The 16,623-nt window shown below is 27.2% G+C and overlaps 1 pseudogene; it reads right to left on the minus strand.

Annotated features, from left to right (window-relative positions):
* Positions 1-4,225: 4,225 nt before the first annotated feature.
* Positions 4,226-5,674, minus strand: LOC106422407 (annotated as a pseudogene).
* Positions 5,675-16,623: the final 10,949 nt, after the last annotated feature.

The following is a 16,623-nucleotide window of genomic DNA, read 5'->3' on the forward strand; positions in this document are numbered from 1 at the left end:
TTAGAATGAGCAAAGACATTGTAATGATTTAGGTTTAGAAACAGAATCATTTCGGTTAAGGCTCTGTTACTAGGAAGTTCCTTGATTTAAGTACACAATGCATTTAATCGACCTATAGAGTAGAGAAGATCAGAGCCACATACATACAGTGGAGATGATAAAACTTGAGATCATATACAACTAATTTTATCACCAATCATAGAAAATAACATATCAATTGTTAAAAAGTCAAATTTATTTATGGTATTTGAATATCACATTGTGTGTTTACAGCGTTATAGTAATATATAGTTTCTCTGTTTTAACTCTGTAAACACACAATGTGATATTCAAATACCGTAAATAAATTTTACTTTTCAACAATTGATATGTTAACAATAAGTTTTTTTTTTTGTAATTTGACAGATACTAAATCAAAGATAGTTATGTTGTCCAGACGTCCAGTAAAATTATCTAAGAAACATGTCTACCTAATTATAAATCTGTTTAGATATGTATTTCTAGTTTTCTACTTTTCATATATGTACTAATATCAAGTTATCAAAGAAAAGTGTAGAAAAGCATACACCTGGTCGCACAGTTTGGCTACTTAAAAATCTTCCATGTTTTTAAGACCAGACCGAACCGAAAATTATTTTGGTCACGGTTTAATATGGTTCAACAAGATCAAACATAGTTCAATAATCTAGTTCAATAATTTTTAAATATATAAATTTAAAATTAAAATTATTAAATATGATACATAATTAAATATAAATGTATATCAAATATAAAATATTATACATATAATTTTTTTGTTTATATTGTTAGTTTATATAATTTTGATGGTTTTAGTGAATTTTATAGAGTTCAATAACTTTGAGATCCAATCCGACCATTTGATCGGTTCATGGTCGAACGAGTTATTAGATTCAACACGACTACATAACCGGTTCATGGTTGAACCTGGTCTAACCACCGGGTCGGTCAGGTTTTAAAAACACTGGTATAGATATGTTTATGTAAGAGACTATGTCTAGCTGTATAAAAGGAACTAGAGCGATCACACATATATGACGGACTCGTGGTATTGAAAACCTCATTAGATGAGAAGGTAGTTCCATATAACTACAGTAATTGTATTCAAAAGACCCGGATCGAATCGGTAATATAGTTATTTGGTATAAGTATCTGAACCCATTTTAGATATATTAATAATTTGGATACTTTTAGGTTCTTATACATCATAACTGAACTCATCCAGACCCAACCCACCCAGAAATTTATAATATCCAATCAGAGCCTATTTTAAAACCCAAAAAGCCTAAACCCGAAAAAACAATCCATATCTGAATGGGTACCTAAATGTCCATGCCTAACTAATTATGTAAGCAAATAAAAAATTCTCTGTTAACTGTTGTGAATTCTTGACACGAGAAAATTCATTTAAATCTATCAAATTATTATGGTAAATATAATTAATGAATTAGTTAAGAGAGTGGAAAAAAAAAAGAATGTACAAAATTTAATAAAATACTTTAAAATAGATAATTTCTGCTTTGTATTTCTGTAATAAATGTTGTCGAATTATTATGAAAAAAACACTAACTAAAATGATTAGAATGTGTTAGAAAAGGAAGATGAAAATTGTAACAAAAACTCTTAAATTTAGGAAAGTATACTTTTGTACTTGAGTTTTAATAAAATAGATATTGTATATACAAAAAGTATTTAATTGATTTGGAGGAGAAGTTGGTGATAGTTGAAAAAAAATGAAAGCAAAGCCATATGCCATATTTTAAAAATCAAGGAAACTAGGGTAAAATTATACAGCTAAATACAACACATTCAAAATGTAAATATATAGTAGGTTTCATTTTTCAATGGTTTGTTTACAGTTGAAAAATTTAAGTGTAAATGTATATAAAATATAACTTTAAAAGAAACAGCTTACTAAATAAAGTAATATGTAATACTCTTAGTTTTAGTATTTTAAAATAGTTAAAGTTACTAGGGCTTTTTCCGGGCTACGCCCGGGTTGTTTTACAATTTTTAATATAATTTATGTTTTTGGCATTTTTATTTGAGTGTATACATATATGATGGTACTGATTATAAAAATAAAAATTCTCAGATAAATATAAAAAAATTAAACTATTTATGTCAATCAAATTTAAGAAAATTAGAACTCAAAATTTATTATTATTCTTATATTTTTGATTGAAGTTCATATGAAAACAACTGTTAAATTGGCAACTAATTTAAACTTTGGAATAATTGAGTTGTCATTTTTCTACTAACAATAAATTTTTACTTACGCTATTGGAAATTAGGTTCTCTTTTGCATTAATTCTTGGATTTTCATTATATAATTAGTATCTATAGCGATTTGTTTTTATCTTTCTTCAGAAAGTGGTGGAATTAGGAACAATTAAAATACAGTGATTGAAAATACAATGGTCATGAGATGAGTTGTAAGAATCATGTCATTATTTTCTTTGCCATGCGAGAAAGAATTTTAGAACAAAATTTCCTAGATAATATTAGTATTTTGCAACATCAATTTCAGTATTTGGTATGTTTCTTCTCCAATATCCAGATGAAATAAAGAGAATCTTGGGATGATTTACTGAGAAAACTGATAACCTTTAAATAGCACATTTTACAGATTAAATCTCCAAAACATTATTTGAGAAGCGATTTTCTATGTGTCGTTACTATATTGATTTCGGAAAAGAAAATGCTGACATGTTATGTTAACTATGATGACATGCTTTAAATTTAGTTGTGGCATGTATATTTATATTTAATGTTAATTTATATTTTGGTAAGTTTTTTAAAATATGTTAATAACTCATAAATCATCATTAATATAATAATAAATAATATAATAGTAAGAACAAAAATGTTGTTCAAAAAAGGAACAAAAATATTATTATAATTTTAAATTTTTAATATTTTTTATATATTATGTAATTTTTACTACAAATTATTCAAAAATTTATACAGTTTTTTTTTTAAATTGTAATTTTATAGTCTCAATACCATTAGTTTCTTTTTAATATCTACAAATTTTAAAATATTATTTATTTTCTTATTTTAATAATTATATATCTAACAAAACTTTCTTTTAATTTTATAGAGTTTAATTTACTATATTTTAACCAAAGAAATAAATAAAAACCTTTTCAAGATTATAATTTTAAATATATTCATATTTGTTATTGTTTGAACAAAAACATTTGTACTATTACATATAAATTTGAATAAAAAGTATTTATCTTACCTTAATTTTTGCATATAGTTAAATTAAGATTTAAAATTAAAATGTAATTAAATAATAAACCTTAAAATTAATAAAATTTGATTTTTAAATACTGAAACTTCTATTTCTACACATGGTGCAAAAATCACCTTGTAGACTATTAATATGTCAGACAAAAAGAATTTTTTTTCTTAGTTCAGGTTGTAGAAAGACAACATCCGTAAAAAGAGGAGTATGTAGTATATATCCTCTGTTTTCATGTATGGTAGAGACCTTAACAAATTAGCCTGCCAGATACATACTATGAGGACAAAATGTTATCTACCAAAACTTGCCACAAACCCGACTTTGCCTGGGTTGGAATATTTAGCTTTGATTGAATGATCACTTTAAATTAAATTCTTTTTTTTTTTTTGCTAAAATTTGGTTTAAATTTTAGCTTTGAAATTAAAGCTTTGATTGAATAATATCACTTTAAATTAAAGGTTTCATTAGCATATTTTGCTGTAAAACATTGGTGATATATATTGTTAACGTTCGAGGAATGTCAAACATTTACCAGCATTACAAATTTACAATCTGACGTTTATATTACAAATGTTTAATGCTAAGTATATTTGTTCTAATTAGCTGATGCTATAAATGTGCATTAAACAAATTGATGTGCGAATGATGAATTGTTTGAGATAATAACCTGTTAACGTAATGAATATAGCTACCAGCCTACCACTGCCAGTGACACCATAATATATACTTTAAGTCCAATTCAAATTTAATTTTGTGTTTGCTGATCGATCTTGTTTTTAACTTATCTTGATTTGTACTTTCCAGGCAATAAAAACTAACTGGACCGATCCAAAAACTTTATCGAATTGAGATCAGGCTGGTTTGACACCCGTACTGGCATGCAAAATTATCTGTTATTTCTATATTGAATTTCACTGCTGAAAACAAAAATGGAATTGTAAAGATCGTAGAGACTATATAAACATTTGATAGTTGATGATATAAAGAAAGAAATAAACAGACACAATATTCCCCCTAACATAACTTAGTTTAGTTATCAGCTTAATGTTTCTACCCAAATGTTAATCAAGTCAGTCTTCAGAAGCCTATGACTAACCATAATAATTCAAAATCGGCAGCTCAATATACGAACAAACAGACACAAGATTGCCCTTAACACAACTCAGTTCAGTTCTCAGCTTAATGCTTCTACTCAAATGTTAACTAAGTCAGTTCTTCAGAAGCCTATGACTAACCAAATGTAACAAAAGAAAAAAAAAGCTTACGGGTTACTCCAATCTGTTGTATAACAACGTGAGTCCATTTAGTCCTCCCACTGCGACCAAAGTGCTTAACTTGCATAACTTTAGGCAGAATCGATTTATCCAACCTATCTTCACCTGTCGGAGCAGAGAAGTCACGCTAAAATATACCATCAGTCCCCACGAACCCCGCCTCGTCATCAGGATCCGCTTGGAAGAAAGCTCCCTTGTGATAGTACTTCTGCATAAAGTTCCACTTCTTCTTCGGTTTATTTGACGAAGGCTTCGGATTCTTCCTCTCCTGCTCCGTCATGTTCCTCAGCTTCTCAACCTTCTCCCTCTCTCTCAGCATTGCTTCCTTCGCGTCCCTCTCCCTCTTGATCCTAGCGATCTCCCTCGTCTTCCAGACCTCGTACTCCTCGGCCTCGTTGATCTCGTCGTCTGTCTCCACGTCTCCGATGTTCGCATCTTGGAGTAACATGTTCTTGCGTATCTCCTCATCTTTCCTGACTTCCTCCACCACTATCTGCTTTGTCCCGAGCTTCCTCATCTCGAGTTTCCTCTTAGCTAACTCCTCGAGCGCTTGCTCTTCAGCTTCAAGCCTTTCACGCCCTGCAACAGTGTATCTCTCAGATTTCGGTACAAAGAGAGGCTTGATCATTGCAATACCGGGCATGTCATCCTCAGAATCAGTCTCGTACTCAGACTCATCCTCTTCATCTTCCTCCTCTTCCACCTCGTCTTCTTCCTCCACGGGGAGTAAGTCAGTCTCCTCTTGAGCTCTTTTGAGATTCTTCTCTCTAATCCTCCTCCTCCTCTCTTCCAATGCATCCTCGTCTTCCTCCTCCTCTTGATACCTCAAGCTCTTCCTCTTCTGTAGATACAATCTCAGCTTGTCTAACGCGCCTATGATCAGCTCTAACTTCTTCACGGTTCTTAGCTCTAGTCTGAGCTAAACGACGTAGTCTTGGATCATCCTTCCTTGCAACCCCTGAATCATCGTGCTTTCTATCCAAAGCATCGACCTTTTGCATCCTAACATCCTCGTCTTCCTCGGGTTCGTCGGCCCACTCGAGAGCTTTTCCAGGCCAGTATCTTTTTCACCTCGTAGCTTGGCACGTGTGGCGAGTGCAGCTTCACTCACTCCTGCTGTGACAGACATATTTGCACTTGCGCGTGATCAAATTAGGTTATTTGTTTCTGCAAAAAAAAAATGGATCTGATTCAAGTTTTTTTTTGTAATAAATCGAGATCAATGATATGTATGTGCGTATAGGTATTCGATCTCGAACCTATTCTGAATCTAGCGTGAGCACAGATACACATTCTGATCTCTCAGTGTTTGCCGATGGGCTTCATCGGTCTGGGAAAGGAATCAGTCTCATCGCCTTTTGGTTTCTTCGAACTCAGGGTAAATAGAGAAACGAAGTGGAGGATGTATTGATTGATAGATCGTGAAATATGAAGAAGAGGAAGAGCAAAGGGCAACGTCGAATCTCTCCACGTTCAGATTTTAGAATCGTGAAAAGTGAAACGAAGAAGACAATGAGTATATGGAATGGATTTTATGGGCCATGACATTAACATTTGGGCAAAAAAAAAAATAACGAAGCCCACATTTCTAAACTCATGATGACGTGTCAAAAAAGGATCTCCTGATTGGTCGATTTTATTGTCTGACGTGGACATCCTCTCTGATGCTCATATAACCCTTTTAATATAGTATAGATGTTCCGTGAATTTGTTTTTTTCTTCCAAACGAATTGAACTTTAATTATCAGTGTATTTCTAAAATAGCAGCTTCTAATTTTGTGTACTGTTAGTATTAAAATTAAGATGTATATGCATTATTTAGTTTTTTTTTAAATGGAGATTGTCTTTTATTTATTGAGGTTGGTTAAAATTTCAAGTTAATTCTGTTCATTAATTTTTTTTGGTGTTCTTTTGGAAATGTTTATTTTATTATCATATTATTAATTATCAACTTCGATTTTTATTATATATCAAATAAAAATCTAAAATGTGTTAGATAACTAAATCAGTAATGCATAATATATCTAAATAATATGTAAAATTTGCTCGTTGAATAAATAAAATAAGAATGATGTTGAAAAAAATGTTTTTGAAAATAAATGGTGAAGCGTTACAACACATTATTTAATTGACTAGCTAGAAATGTTTAAATGTATTGGAAATATCTTCTTTTTTTTTGTCAACAACAAACAGACTCATATAGACTCTGTGAACCAATCCGTTAGCTCCACATCTATATAGACGACGAAAGATGGTTGTTTGTGCCAGACTATCCGCCTTTTGATTTTTCGTCCGGAGTACATGAATGATCTCTGAGCTAATAAAACGTGTCTTCAGTAGCTTTATGTCATGCATGTAACTTTCAAACGCCGGTCATTCCTCTGGTTCCGAAACCATCTTCACCAGTTGAGAACAATCCGTAGCAAAAGTAACTTGAAACTGATGTAAATTCCTCATACATTCCATTGCCCATATCATCGCTTCTATCTCTGCATGAAGGGGTGAAAGACATGTCCTAGTATTTTTTGCACCCATCAATCCCTGAAAACCCTCAAGTATGCTATATCATCCTTGACCTGAATAAGGTTCTTTATCCTTCCAGGAACCATCGATAAAGCACCAACGACCGACCTTCGGCTGACAATTCAAAACCTCCGTCTGCTGAAGAGCCTATTTAGTTTTTATCTCCCGAGTCTCAGCCCGAAGTGTTGATTCAGTTTCTGCAAGCTTAAGTGTATCTCTTAGATCAATATCCAAATTACTGAAACCTTATTATTCTTTCATTTTCAAATATACCATAATATCCACGCAAAATGATGATCTTCCATCTTACAGAAAACCCTCCAGAAAAGATGATCCATATTCGTAAATAGAGAGCTCGTGGAGAAATAGACTGGATTAGACGGTATCTTTGATAAGGCCCAAGCTTGACGCGCATGAGGGCACTCAAAAAACACATGGTTTATTGAATTCTCCTCAGCTCCACATCTAATAGAACAAATATCTCCCTTCATTCCTCTTGCTAGCAAATGTTTTTGACATCTATACATCCGGATACCATTTGCCATAAAAAGTGTTTAATCTTCAGAGGACATTTAACCTCCCAGCAGAACGCTTTTAGAGCATCCACTGTAGGACCATAAAATGCTGGTGGTTTTTTCTTGTCCGGATAGACCCGTTCTAACTGATATCCTGATTTTACCGAATATTTCCTATTATTTGTGAAGTGCCATCCATTCCTATCCACCATATGAGCCTTACTCAAAGGAATACTTTCAATTATTTGAACATATTGAAAATATCTTTATTTACTAAAAATTATTAGTTCCTATTAGAAATTACCAATTACTAAAATATTTTTTAAATGGTAAAATATAGTTAGTTATAAAATTAGTTATATGGTTATTTCAGAAATTGTTTTGTCGTGCTGAAAAACAGAAAATTGTTTAGTCATATCATATATTTTACATGATATGATATTGATGTAATGATAAAACTTAGTTTAAATTTCGAAATATAGAAAGGAGTGAAAATAAACTCATGTCTCTATCTTAAAGTTTATAGTTATCCGAAGGGAAATTGTCAAATATATCACATTAATAATACCACTTTTCATGTTAAACTAACCACTTTTACCCTAGGGTTAACTAATCTATACTTCGGGTTTAGAATTGAGGTGCAAGTAGGGTTTGGGGAATTTCATGTTTACCACTTTCACGGTATCATTATTCATATTTACCACTAATAAAGAGACATTTTCAAAAATATTTTCTTTATTAAATGGCAAAATATTCTTATACCATTATATATATATATATAATAAATAATTATTTAAATAAATAAAAAATAATAAAAAGAGAAGAAAAAATAAAAAATAATATTTTTAAAGTTTTTTTCGAGTTTTTTTTTCAAAATTTCTTATTGAAAATCGAAATTATGTTTGAATATTTTTAAATTTTTTAAAGATTTATTTATATATTTATTATAATCTTAAATTTTACATTCCAAAAACTCTACCACACCCCTCAACTATAAACTCTAAATCTAGATTAGTTAATTCTAGGGGTATAAATGTTTTTTACCCTTCGTTAAAAAAGAAAGTAAAAGTGATTTGTGTAAGCATAAAAGTGGTACCATGAATGTGGTACTTATTGCAATTTTCTGTAAGTTTTTTAGAATAGAAAATTTAGGATTCTAATAAATATATAAATAAATACTTTAAATATATATTAAAGAAAATAGTTTCAAAAATAATTTTTGATTTTAAAAAGAAATTTAAAAAACAATTCGAAAAAGTTATAAAAAATTCAAATTTGAAAAAGTATAATTAGAAATTATAAAAAAAAACTTATTATTTTTATTTAATTAATTATTAATTATATATATAGAAAAAGTTCTTTTGTTTTTAATGAAAAAAATATTTTTGAAAATATCTCTGGTAAACTTGAATAATAATACTAAATGTTTTTGGTAAAGATGAAAATTCGCTTTATCCGAATATGGTCGGTCCTTTCGTATGATGTCTTATTGCAAATTGGAAATATCTATATACTATACTAAAAGGGGGATATAAGCCATGGAGAGGGTGTCCACATAGGATAGAAAAATCAACCAATCAGAGAATCCAAAATTGCCATGTCATCTCATTTATTTTTCGTAAAAAATAAAAAAACAATGCAAAGGTGAGAATCGAACCCGGGTTAGTATGATATATATATAGGACATTTACCACTAAGCCATTGAAACTTTCTTGGACACATATACAAGAACCACTAAGTATATAATCACAAACTCTTATGTACATTTACAATAATATGAATTCAACTTTCAAAACTCCGATACTTTGTTTTGTAAAAAAAAAATAAGTAAGTGACTAAGCTAATATATTCTTAGAAAGTGTGAGAACGTTGACAAATATGAAAAAACATAGATTTTTGTTTTCGTGACAAAGTTAAGAATTTTGTAAAAGTAAGTTTAACATATAAATTTTCGTGACAAATATGAAAAAGCATAGATTTTTGTAAAATTTTGACAAAACAACTCATAACATACTTCTTTAATGTCTTAATAAAATATTATTTAAGGGTGCAATAATTAAATATATTAATTCAATAAATTTTGTAATTTATAGACAAAACAATAACACAACAAATTTTGAAACATTTGTTTAACCTATCGATTTTTTTCATGAGAATCCAACTAAACAAGATAAAAAAATAATTAGATTTACAAATATTTAATTACCATTTTATTCAATTTTGATTAATTTCAAATTGTCATAATGTATCTTTTTGAAGTTACAAATATGAAAAAGCATAGATTTTTGTACAATTTGACAAAACAACTCAAAACATATTTTTCTAATGTCTTAATAAAATATTATTTAAGGATGCAATAATTAAATATATTAATTCAATAAATTTTATAATTTATAGACAAAACATTACCACAACAAATTTTCAAACATTTGTTTAACCAATCGATTTTTTTTTCATGAGAATCCAACTAAACAATTAGATTTACAAATATTTAATTACCATTTTATTCAATTTTGATTCATTTTAAATTGTAATAATGTATCTTTTTGAAGTTACAAAAAAATAATGTTCTTTCTATACTAAAAGGGGGATATAAGCCATGGAGAGGGTGTCCACATAGGATAGAAAAATCAACCAATCAGAGAATCCAAAATTGCCATGTCATCTCATTTATTTTTCGTAAAAAATAAAAAAACAATGCAAAGGTGAGAATCGAACCCGGGTTAGTATGATATATATATAGGACATTTACCACTAAGCCATTGAAACTTTCTTGGACACATATACAAGAACCACTAAGTATATAATCACAAACTCTTATGTACATTTACAATAATATGAATTCAACTTTCAAAACTCCGATACTTTGTTTTGTAAAAAAAAAATAAGTAAGTGACTAAGCTAATATATTCTTAGAAAGTGTGAGAACGTTGACAAATATGAAAAAACATAGATTTTTGTTTTCGTGACAAAGTTAAGAATTTTGTAAAAGTAAGTTTAACATATAAATTTTCGTGACAAATATGAAAAAGCATAGATTTTTGTAAAATTTTGACAATATAAGCCATGGAGAGGGTGTCCACATAGGATAGAAAAATCAACCAATCAGAGAATCCAAAATTGCCATGTCATCTCATTTATTTTTCGTAAAAAATAAAAAAACAATGCAAAGGTGAGAATCGAACCCGGGTTAGTATGATATATATATAGGACATTTACCACTAAGCCATTGAAACTTTCTTGGACACATATACAAGAACCACTAAGTATATAATCACAAACTCTTATGTACATTTACAATAATATGAATTCAACTTTCAAAACTCCGATACTTTGTTTTGTAAAAAAAAAATAAGTAAGTGACTAAGCTAATATATTCTTAGAAAGTGTGAGAACGTTGACAAATATGAAAAAACATAGATTTTTGTTTTCGTGACAAAGTTAAGAATTTTGTAAAAGTAAGTTTAACATATAAATTTTCGTGACAAATATGAAAAAGCATAGATTTTTGTAAAATTTTGACAAAACAACTCATAACATACTTCTTTAATGTCTTAATAAAATATTATTTAAGGGTGCAATAATTAAATATATTAATTCAATAAATTTTGTAATTTATAGACAAAACAATAACACAACAAATTTTGAAACATTTGTTTAACCTATCGATTTTTTTCATGAGAATCCAACTAAACAAGATAAAAAAATAATTAGATTTACAAATATTTAATTACCATTTTATTCAATTTTGATTAATTTCAAATTGTCATAATGTATCTTTTTGAAGTTACAAATATGAAAAAGCATAGATTTTTGTACAATTTGACAAAACAACTCAAAACATATTTTTCTAATGTCTTAATAAAATATTATTTAAGGATGCAATAATTAAATATATTAATTCAATAAATTTTATAATTTATAGACAAAACATTACCACAACAAATTTTCAAACATTTGTTTAACCAATCGATTTTTTTTTCATGAGAATCCAACTAAACAATTAGATTTACAAATATTTAATTACCATTTTATTCAATTTTGATTCATTTTAAATTGTAATAATGTATCTTTTTGAAGTTACAAAAAAATAATGTTCTTTCTATACTAAAAGGGGGATATAAGCCATGGAGAGGGTGTCCACATAGGATAGAAAAATCAACCAATCAGAGAATCCAAAATTGCCATGTCATCTCATTTATTTTTCGTAAAAAATAAAAAAACAATGCAAAGGTGAGAATCGAACCCGGGTTAGTATGATATATATATAGGACATTTACCACTAAGCCATTGAAACTTTCTTGGACACATATACAAGAACCACTAAGTATATAATCACAAACTCTTATGTACATTTACAATAATATGAATTCAACTTTCAAAACTCCGATACTTTGTTTTGTAAAAAAAAAATAAGTAAGTGACTAAGCTAATATATTCTTAGAAAGTGTGAGAACGTTGACAAATATGAAAAAACATAGATTTTTGTTTTCGTGACAAAGTTAAGAATTTTGTAAAAGTAAGTTTAACATATAAATTTTCGTGACAAATATGAAAAAGCATAGATTTTTGTAAAATTTTGACAAAACAACTCATAACATACTTCTTTAATGTCTTAATAAAATATTATTTAAGGGTGCAATAATTAAATATATTAATTCAATAAATTTTGTAATTTATAGACAAAACAATAACACAACAAATTTTGAAACATTTGTTTAACCTATCGATTTTTTTCATGAGAATCCAACTAAACAAGATAAAAAAATAATTAGATTTACAAATATTTAATTACCATTTTATTCAATTTTGATTAATTTCAAATTGTCATAATGTATCTTTTTGAAGTTACAAATATGAAAAAGCATAGATTTTTGTACAATTTGACAAAACAACTCAAAACATATTTTTCTAATGTCTTAATAAAATATTATTTAAGGATGCAATAATTAAATATATTAATTCAATAAATTTTATAATTTATAGACAAAACATTACCACAACAAATTTTCAAACATTTGTTTAACCAATCGATTTTTTTTTCATGAGAATCCAACTAAACAATTAGATTTACAAATATTTAATTACCATTTTATTCAATTTTGATTCATTTTAAATTGTAATAATGTATCTTTTTGAAGTTACAAAAAAATAATGTTCTTTCTTTATTACACTAGCATTATATATAGATTCAATATACACAAAATAAATATAATATAACAACATAAGCTTGCTTTCCCCGATTCATATGAAAACTTTTTAAGTTATCCACCAAAGCAAATTAATTAAATCAATGAAATTGTTAAAATACAGCAAATTAATATATAATTTTATTTTAAATTAAATTATTTAAAAAATGTATTTTCGTTAAAACAAAATAATAAATAAGTAAAACTGATTTGATGGTAATTTTTATGATATATATATATATATATATATCAATTCTGTGAAAGAAATAGAAGCTTAATATGAAAAAAAATCTTAAATACAAAAACCTCTAAAAATTAACAAAAAAACTAATAAATTAAACTATGATATCACTTAAAAGCTTCTTAGACCATATTAATAAAATATTTAAGCGATAATTAGACAAATTTGATTTTTTTTCCAGCAAAAAGTTTATTATTAATTAGCAATAGTTATTTCAAGATGTTTAAGAAATGGTGGACAAAAAAATAGGATAGACATTAATGATAACTATGAATAGTACTTTGTGATGCAGACTTAGATAACATATCTGCACATTCATTTTCAGTCATTTTTGATGCCTAAATTCAATTTCTTCAGAGTAGTTATTCCACAAGTAGATCGTATGAGATATTGTTTTGATATGTAGATTTGTTTTTTCAATGTTAAGAAGATTGATAACTGTAAAAATGTCTCCTTCGTTTATGATATGTCTATAACCGAGTCTCCAATATGAGACAAGTTTGTTTAAAAAGTAAATAATTTTATTTTTCTTATATTATATAATCAATATATATTATTTACTGATAATAAAAATATAGTTATTCATCTATCACAAATATCTATGCAAATATGTGAACCAAGTACAACAATCAAACAACATAATGATTTTCACAAAGAAAATTTAAAAAATATATTTATGTTATGTAGTCATATTTTATATTTTTTAAATAATGTAATACAATATTATACATTACTTTTTTAGAATTGAGAAATACATATATCAGTTAGACAAATTAAGCGATAATTAGACAAATTTGATTTTTATTTTGTGAGCAAAAAGTTTATTATTAATTAGCATTACTTATTTCAAGATGTTTAAGAAATGATGGACAAAAAAATAGGATGGACATAAATGATATATGAACTATAAATAGTTTTTTGTAAAGCTGACTTAGATAACACATATGCACATCCATTTCCAGTCCTTTTTGATACATAAATTCAATTTCTTCAGAGCAGTTATTCCACAAAGAGATCGTATGAATTTTGATATTCAGATTTGTTTCTTGATTGTTAAGAAGATTGATAAGTGTAAAAATGTTTCATTTGAATATGATATGTCTATAACCGAGTCCCCAACATGAGACAAGTTTGTTAAAAAGTAAATAATTCTATTTTTCTTATATTATATAATAAATATATATTATTTACTGATAATAAAAATATAGTTATTCATCTATGCAAATATGTGAATTAAGTACAACAATCAAACAACATAATGATTTCCACAAAGAAAATATAAAAAATATATTTATGTTATGTAGTATTATTTTTTATTCTTTAAATAATATAATACAATATTATACATTATTTTTTAGAATTAAGAAATACATATAATATCTTATCCGCGCGTAGCGCGGTTAAAAAATCTAGTAAACCTAAAATGACTTTATTGCAAACAGTAAATGTGTTGGCAGATTATATTTCAACCTCACGTAGCTGAACAAAAGTGCCATTATTATATATATATATATATATATATATATATTTTATAAAAATGTGCCATTCCTCAACTATAATCTAATTTATTTATTTAGAAATCTTATAAATATCTAAATTATTTCAACTAAATTTTCCATGTGTGTTCGGTAGTCATCTATTTTTTTTCTCTCTTATAACCTTAAGTGGCTGTGGTTGGGTTTTTTTTGTACAGGATAAACTATTTTATAATATTATTTTTAAAGTATTTTTTGTGGGAGTTAAATATATATCTTCACCGCTTTACAAACTTGTTTGGACCTTTTTCTGTTTTTTTCTAAGAAAAGTCCAACTGAGAGAAAATTCATTCAAAAGATTACCCTACATGTCTACTGACCGAGTATATTTGGTCCAACCAGCGTATGATCGTATTCCACACAAAAAGTCGAAAACGATTTTTTTTTTATAATTAATATAGAGGTATCTATACTATTAAAGCAGTAGGATTCTGCCCTTAGATTAACAATTTATTTTTATTTTTTTTTGACATTTATTAACAATTTATTTATAACAGCATGCCGTTATCATATTTTTTTGACAACACGACATGTCATTATCATTTAATTTTAATTTCAATAAATGTATTTAAGAAGGGGTTTTCATTAAAGTGTGTTTTTTCTTTATTTATGTGACATTAGTATATATAATCATCAAAACAAAATTTATAATACATCAATTGTATAACAATGAAGATCAAATATCTCTCTTCCATGTTTATGTTTTGAAAATCAAACCAAAATTTTAACGTTGAAGACCAAGCTCCAAGCAAAATTCAAACCAGTTTAGTACTAATTCAGATATTTCATATATGTCTATCAAATTTAAGAATATATTTATTAATTATTTAAAATTTATCTAAACAAAATTTTATGATACATCAAGTGTATAACAATGAAGATTAAATATCTCTCTTCCATGTTTATAATTTTCCTTTATAATTACAATATTAATGTTATGCAACTAGAGTTTTCTTCAATATAATAAATAAATAAAAATGGGAATACAAATGGGAAGTTTAATCCGAGATACACATTGTTGCTGTATCCGATTTCTTAAGAATCTTATGATGATATATGTACATTAACTAACTAAATCTTTTTATTATTCTACCAAATATTCTTTGCATTATTATTCTAACCAAGCAAAAACCCTAACCAAAATAGTCAAACTGAAACCAAATTTAAATACATAAATAATCGAACGGTTCTTATATCTTGGATTGAAAAAACCAAAACCAAAAATTAAACTAAAACAAAAAAAAAACAAAATAGAATTGAAACGAGAATAATCTCTCGTTTTTAAAGCGCGGATCAAAATTTAGTACTAGATTTATAGAAGAACCAACACTAATATTCAAATAGATTCTAAATAATAGACTCATATCCACTTGACCATATGATGGAATGCATCGGAATATTTTCAAATCTGAGTTATTTATCAACTAAAAAAGGCCATCTATCACATGGTTCAAGAAAACGATTTTTCATATGAACTTTTGTACATTTCTGTAATTAGTCTGGCTGTTAAAATGTTTATATAACTTAGCTTTGTTAAGTTTAAATTCCTCAGTTATAAACAATTAAAATATTTAGAAATCAAGTATATATTTTGTTGTTAAAAATGTTGAAATGGTGTTACCCAAAAATTACATTATATCAAAGTTGGTCGAAGGAAAAAAAAAAGGTTGGTCGAATGAAATTTTCTAATAATTTTAGAGGGTACATCAAATTCAGCGACTCCCATGGTATTAAAATATTCTTAAAATCGCATCACTGAAAATTAGATACAAGGGAACTGCAAAAAAAAAAGGGAAAATTGTTTTTTTATAGTAAAAAAAGGATAATTATGTCTGTTTAGACTAATATATATTTTGTGTAATTTTTCTCTATAATACCCTTTCATAGTTTTGAAAATAAATCCAATAAAGAATTTTACAAACAAAAAAAATTAGAAAAATAGTAACTATTGATAAAATACATATATGAACTTAGTGGTATTTTTTTCAGTTCTAAAACTGTTTAAATCATAATTTTCATATTTTGTTCTAAATAAAGTAGAAATGACATTCTACGAATTAGCAAAACGAAATCCA

The sequence above is a fragment of the Brassica napus genome, chromosome A1, assembly GCF_020379485.1.
Source record: "Brassica napus cultivar Da-Ae chromosome A1, Da-Ae, whole genome shotgun sequence".
NCBI classification, from domain to species: Eukaryota; Viridiplantae; Streptophyta; class Magnoliopsida; order Brassicales; family Brassicaceae; genus Brassica; species Brassica napus.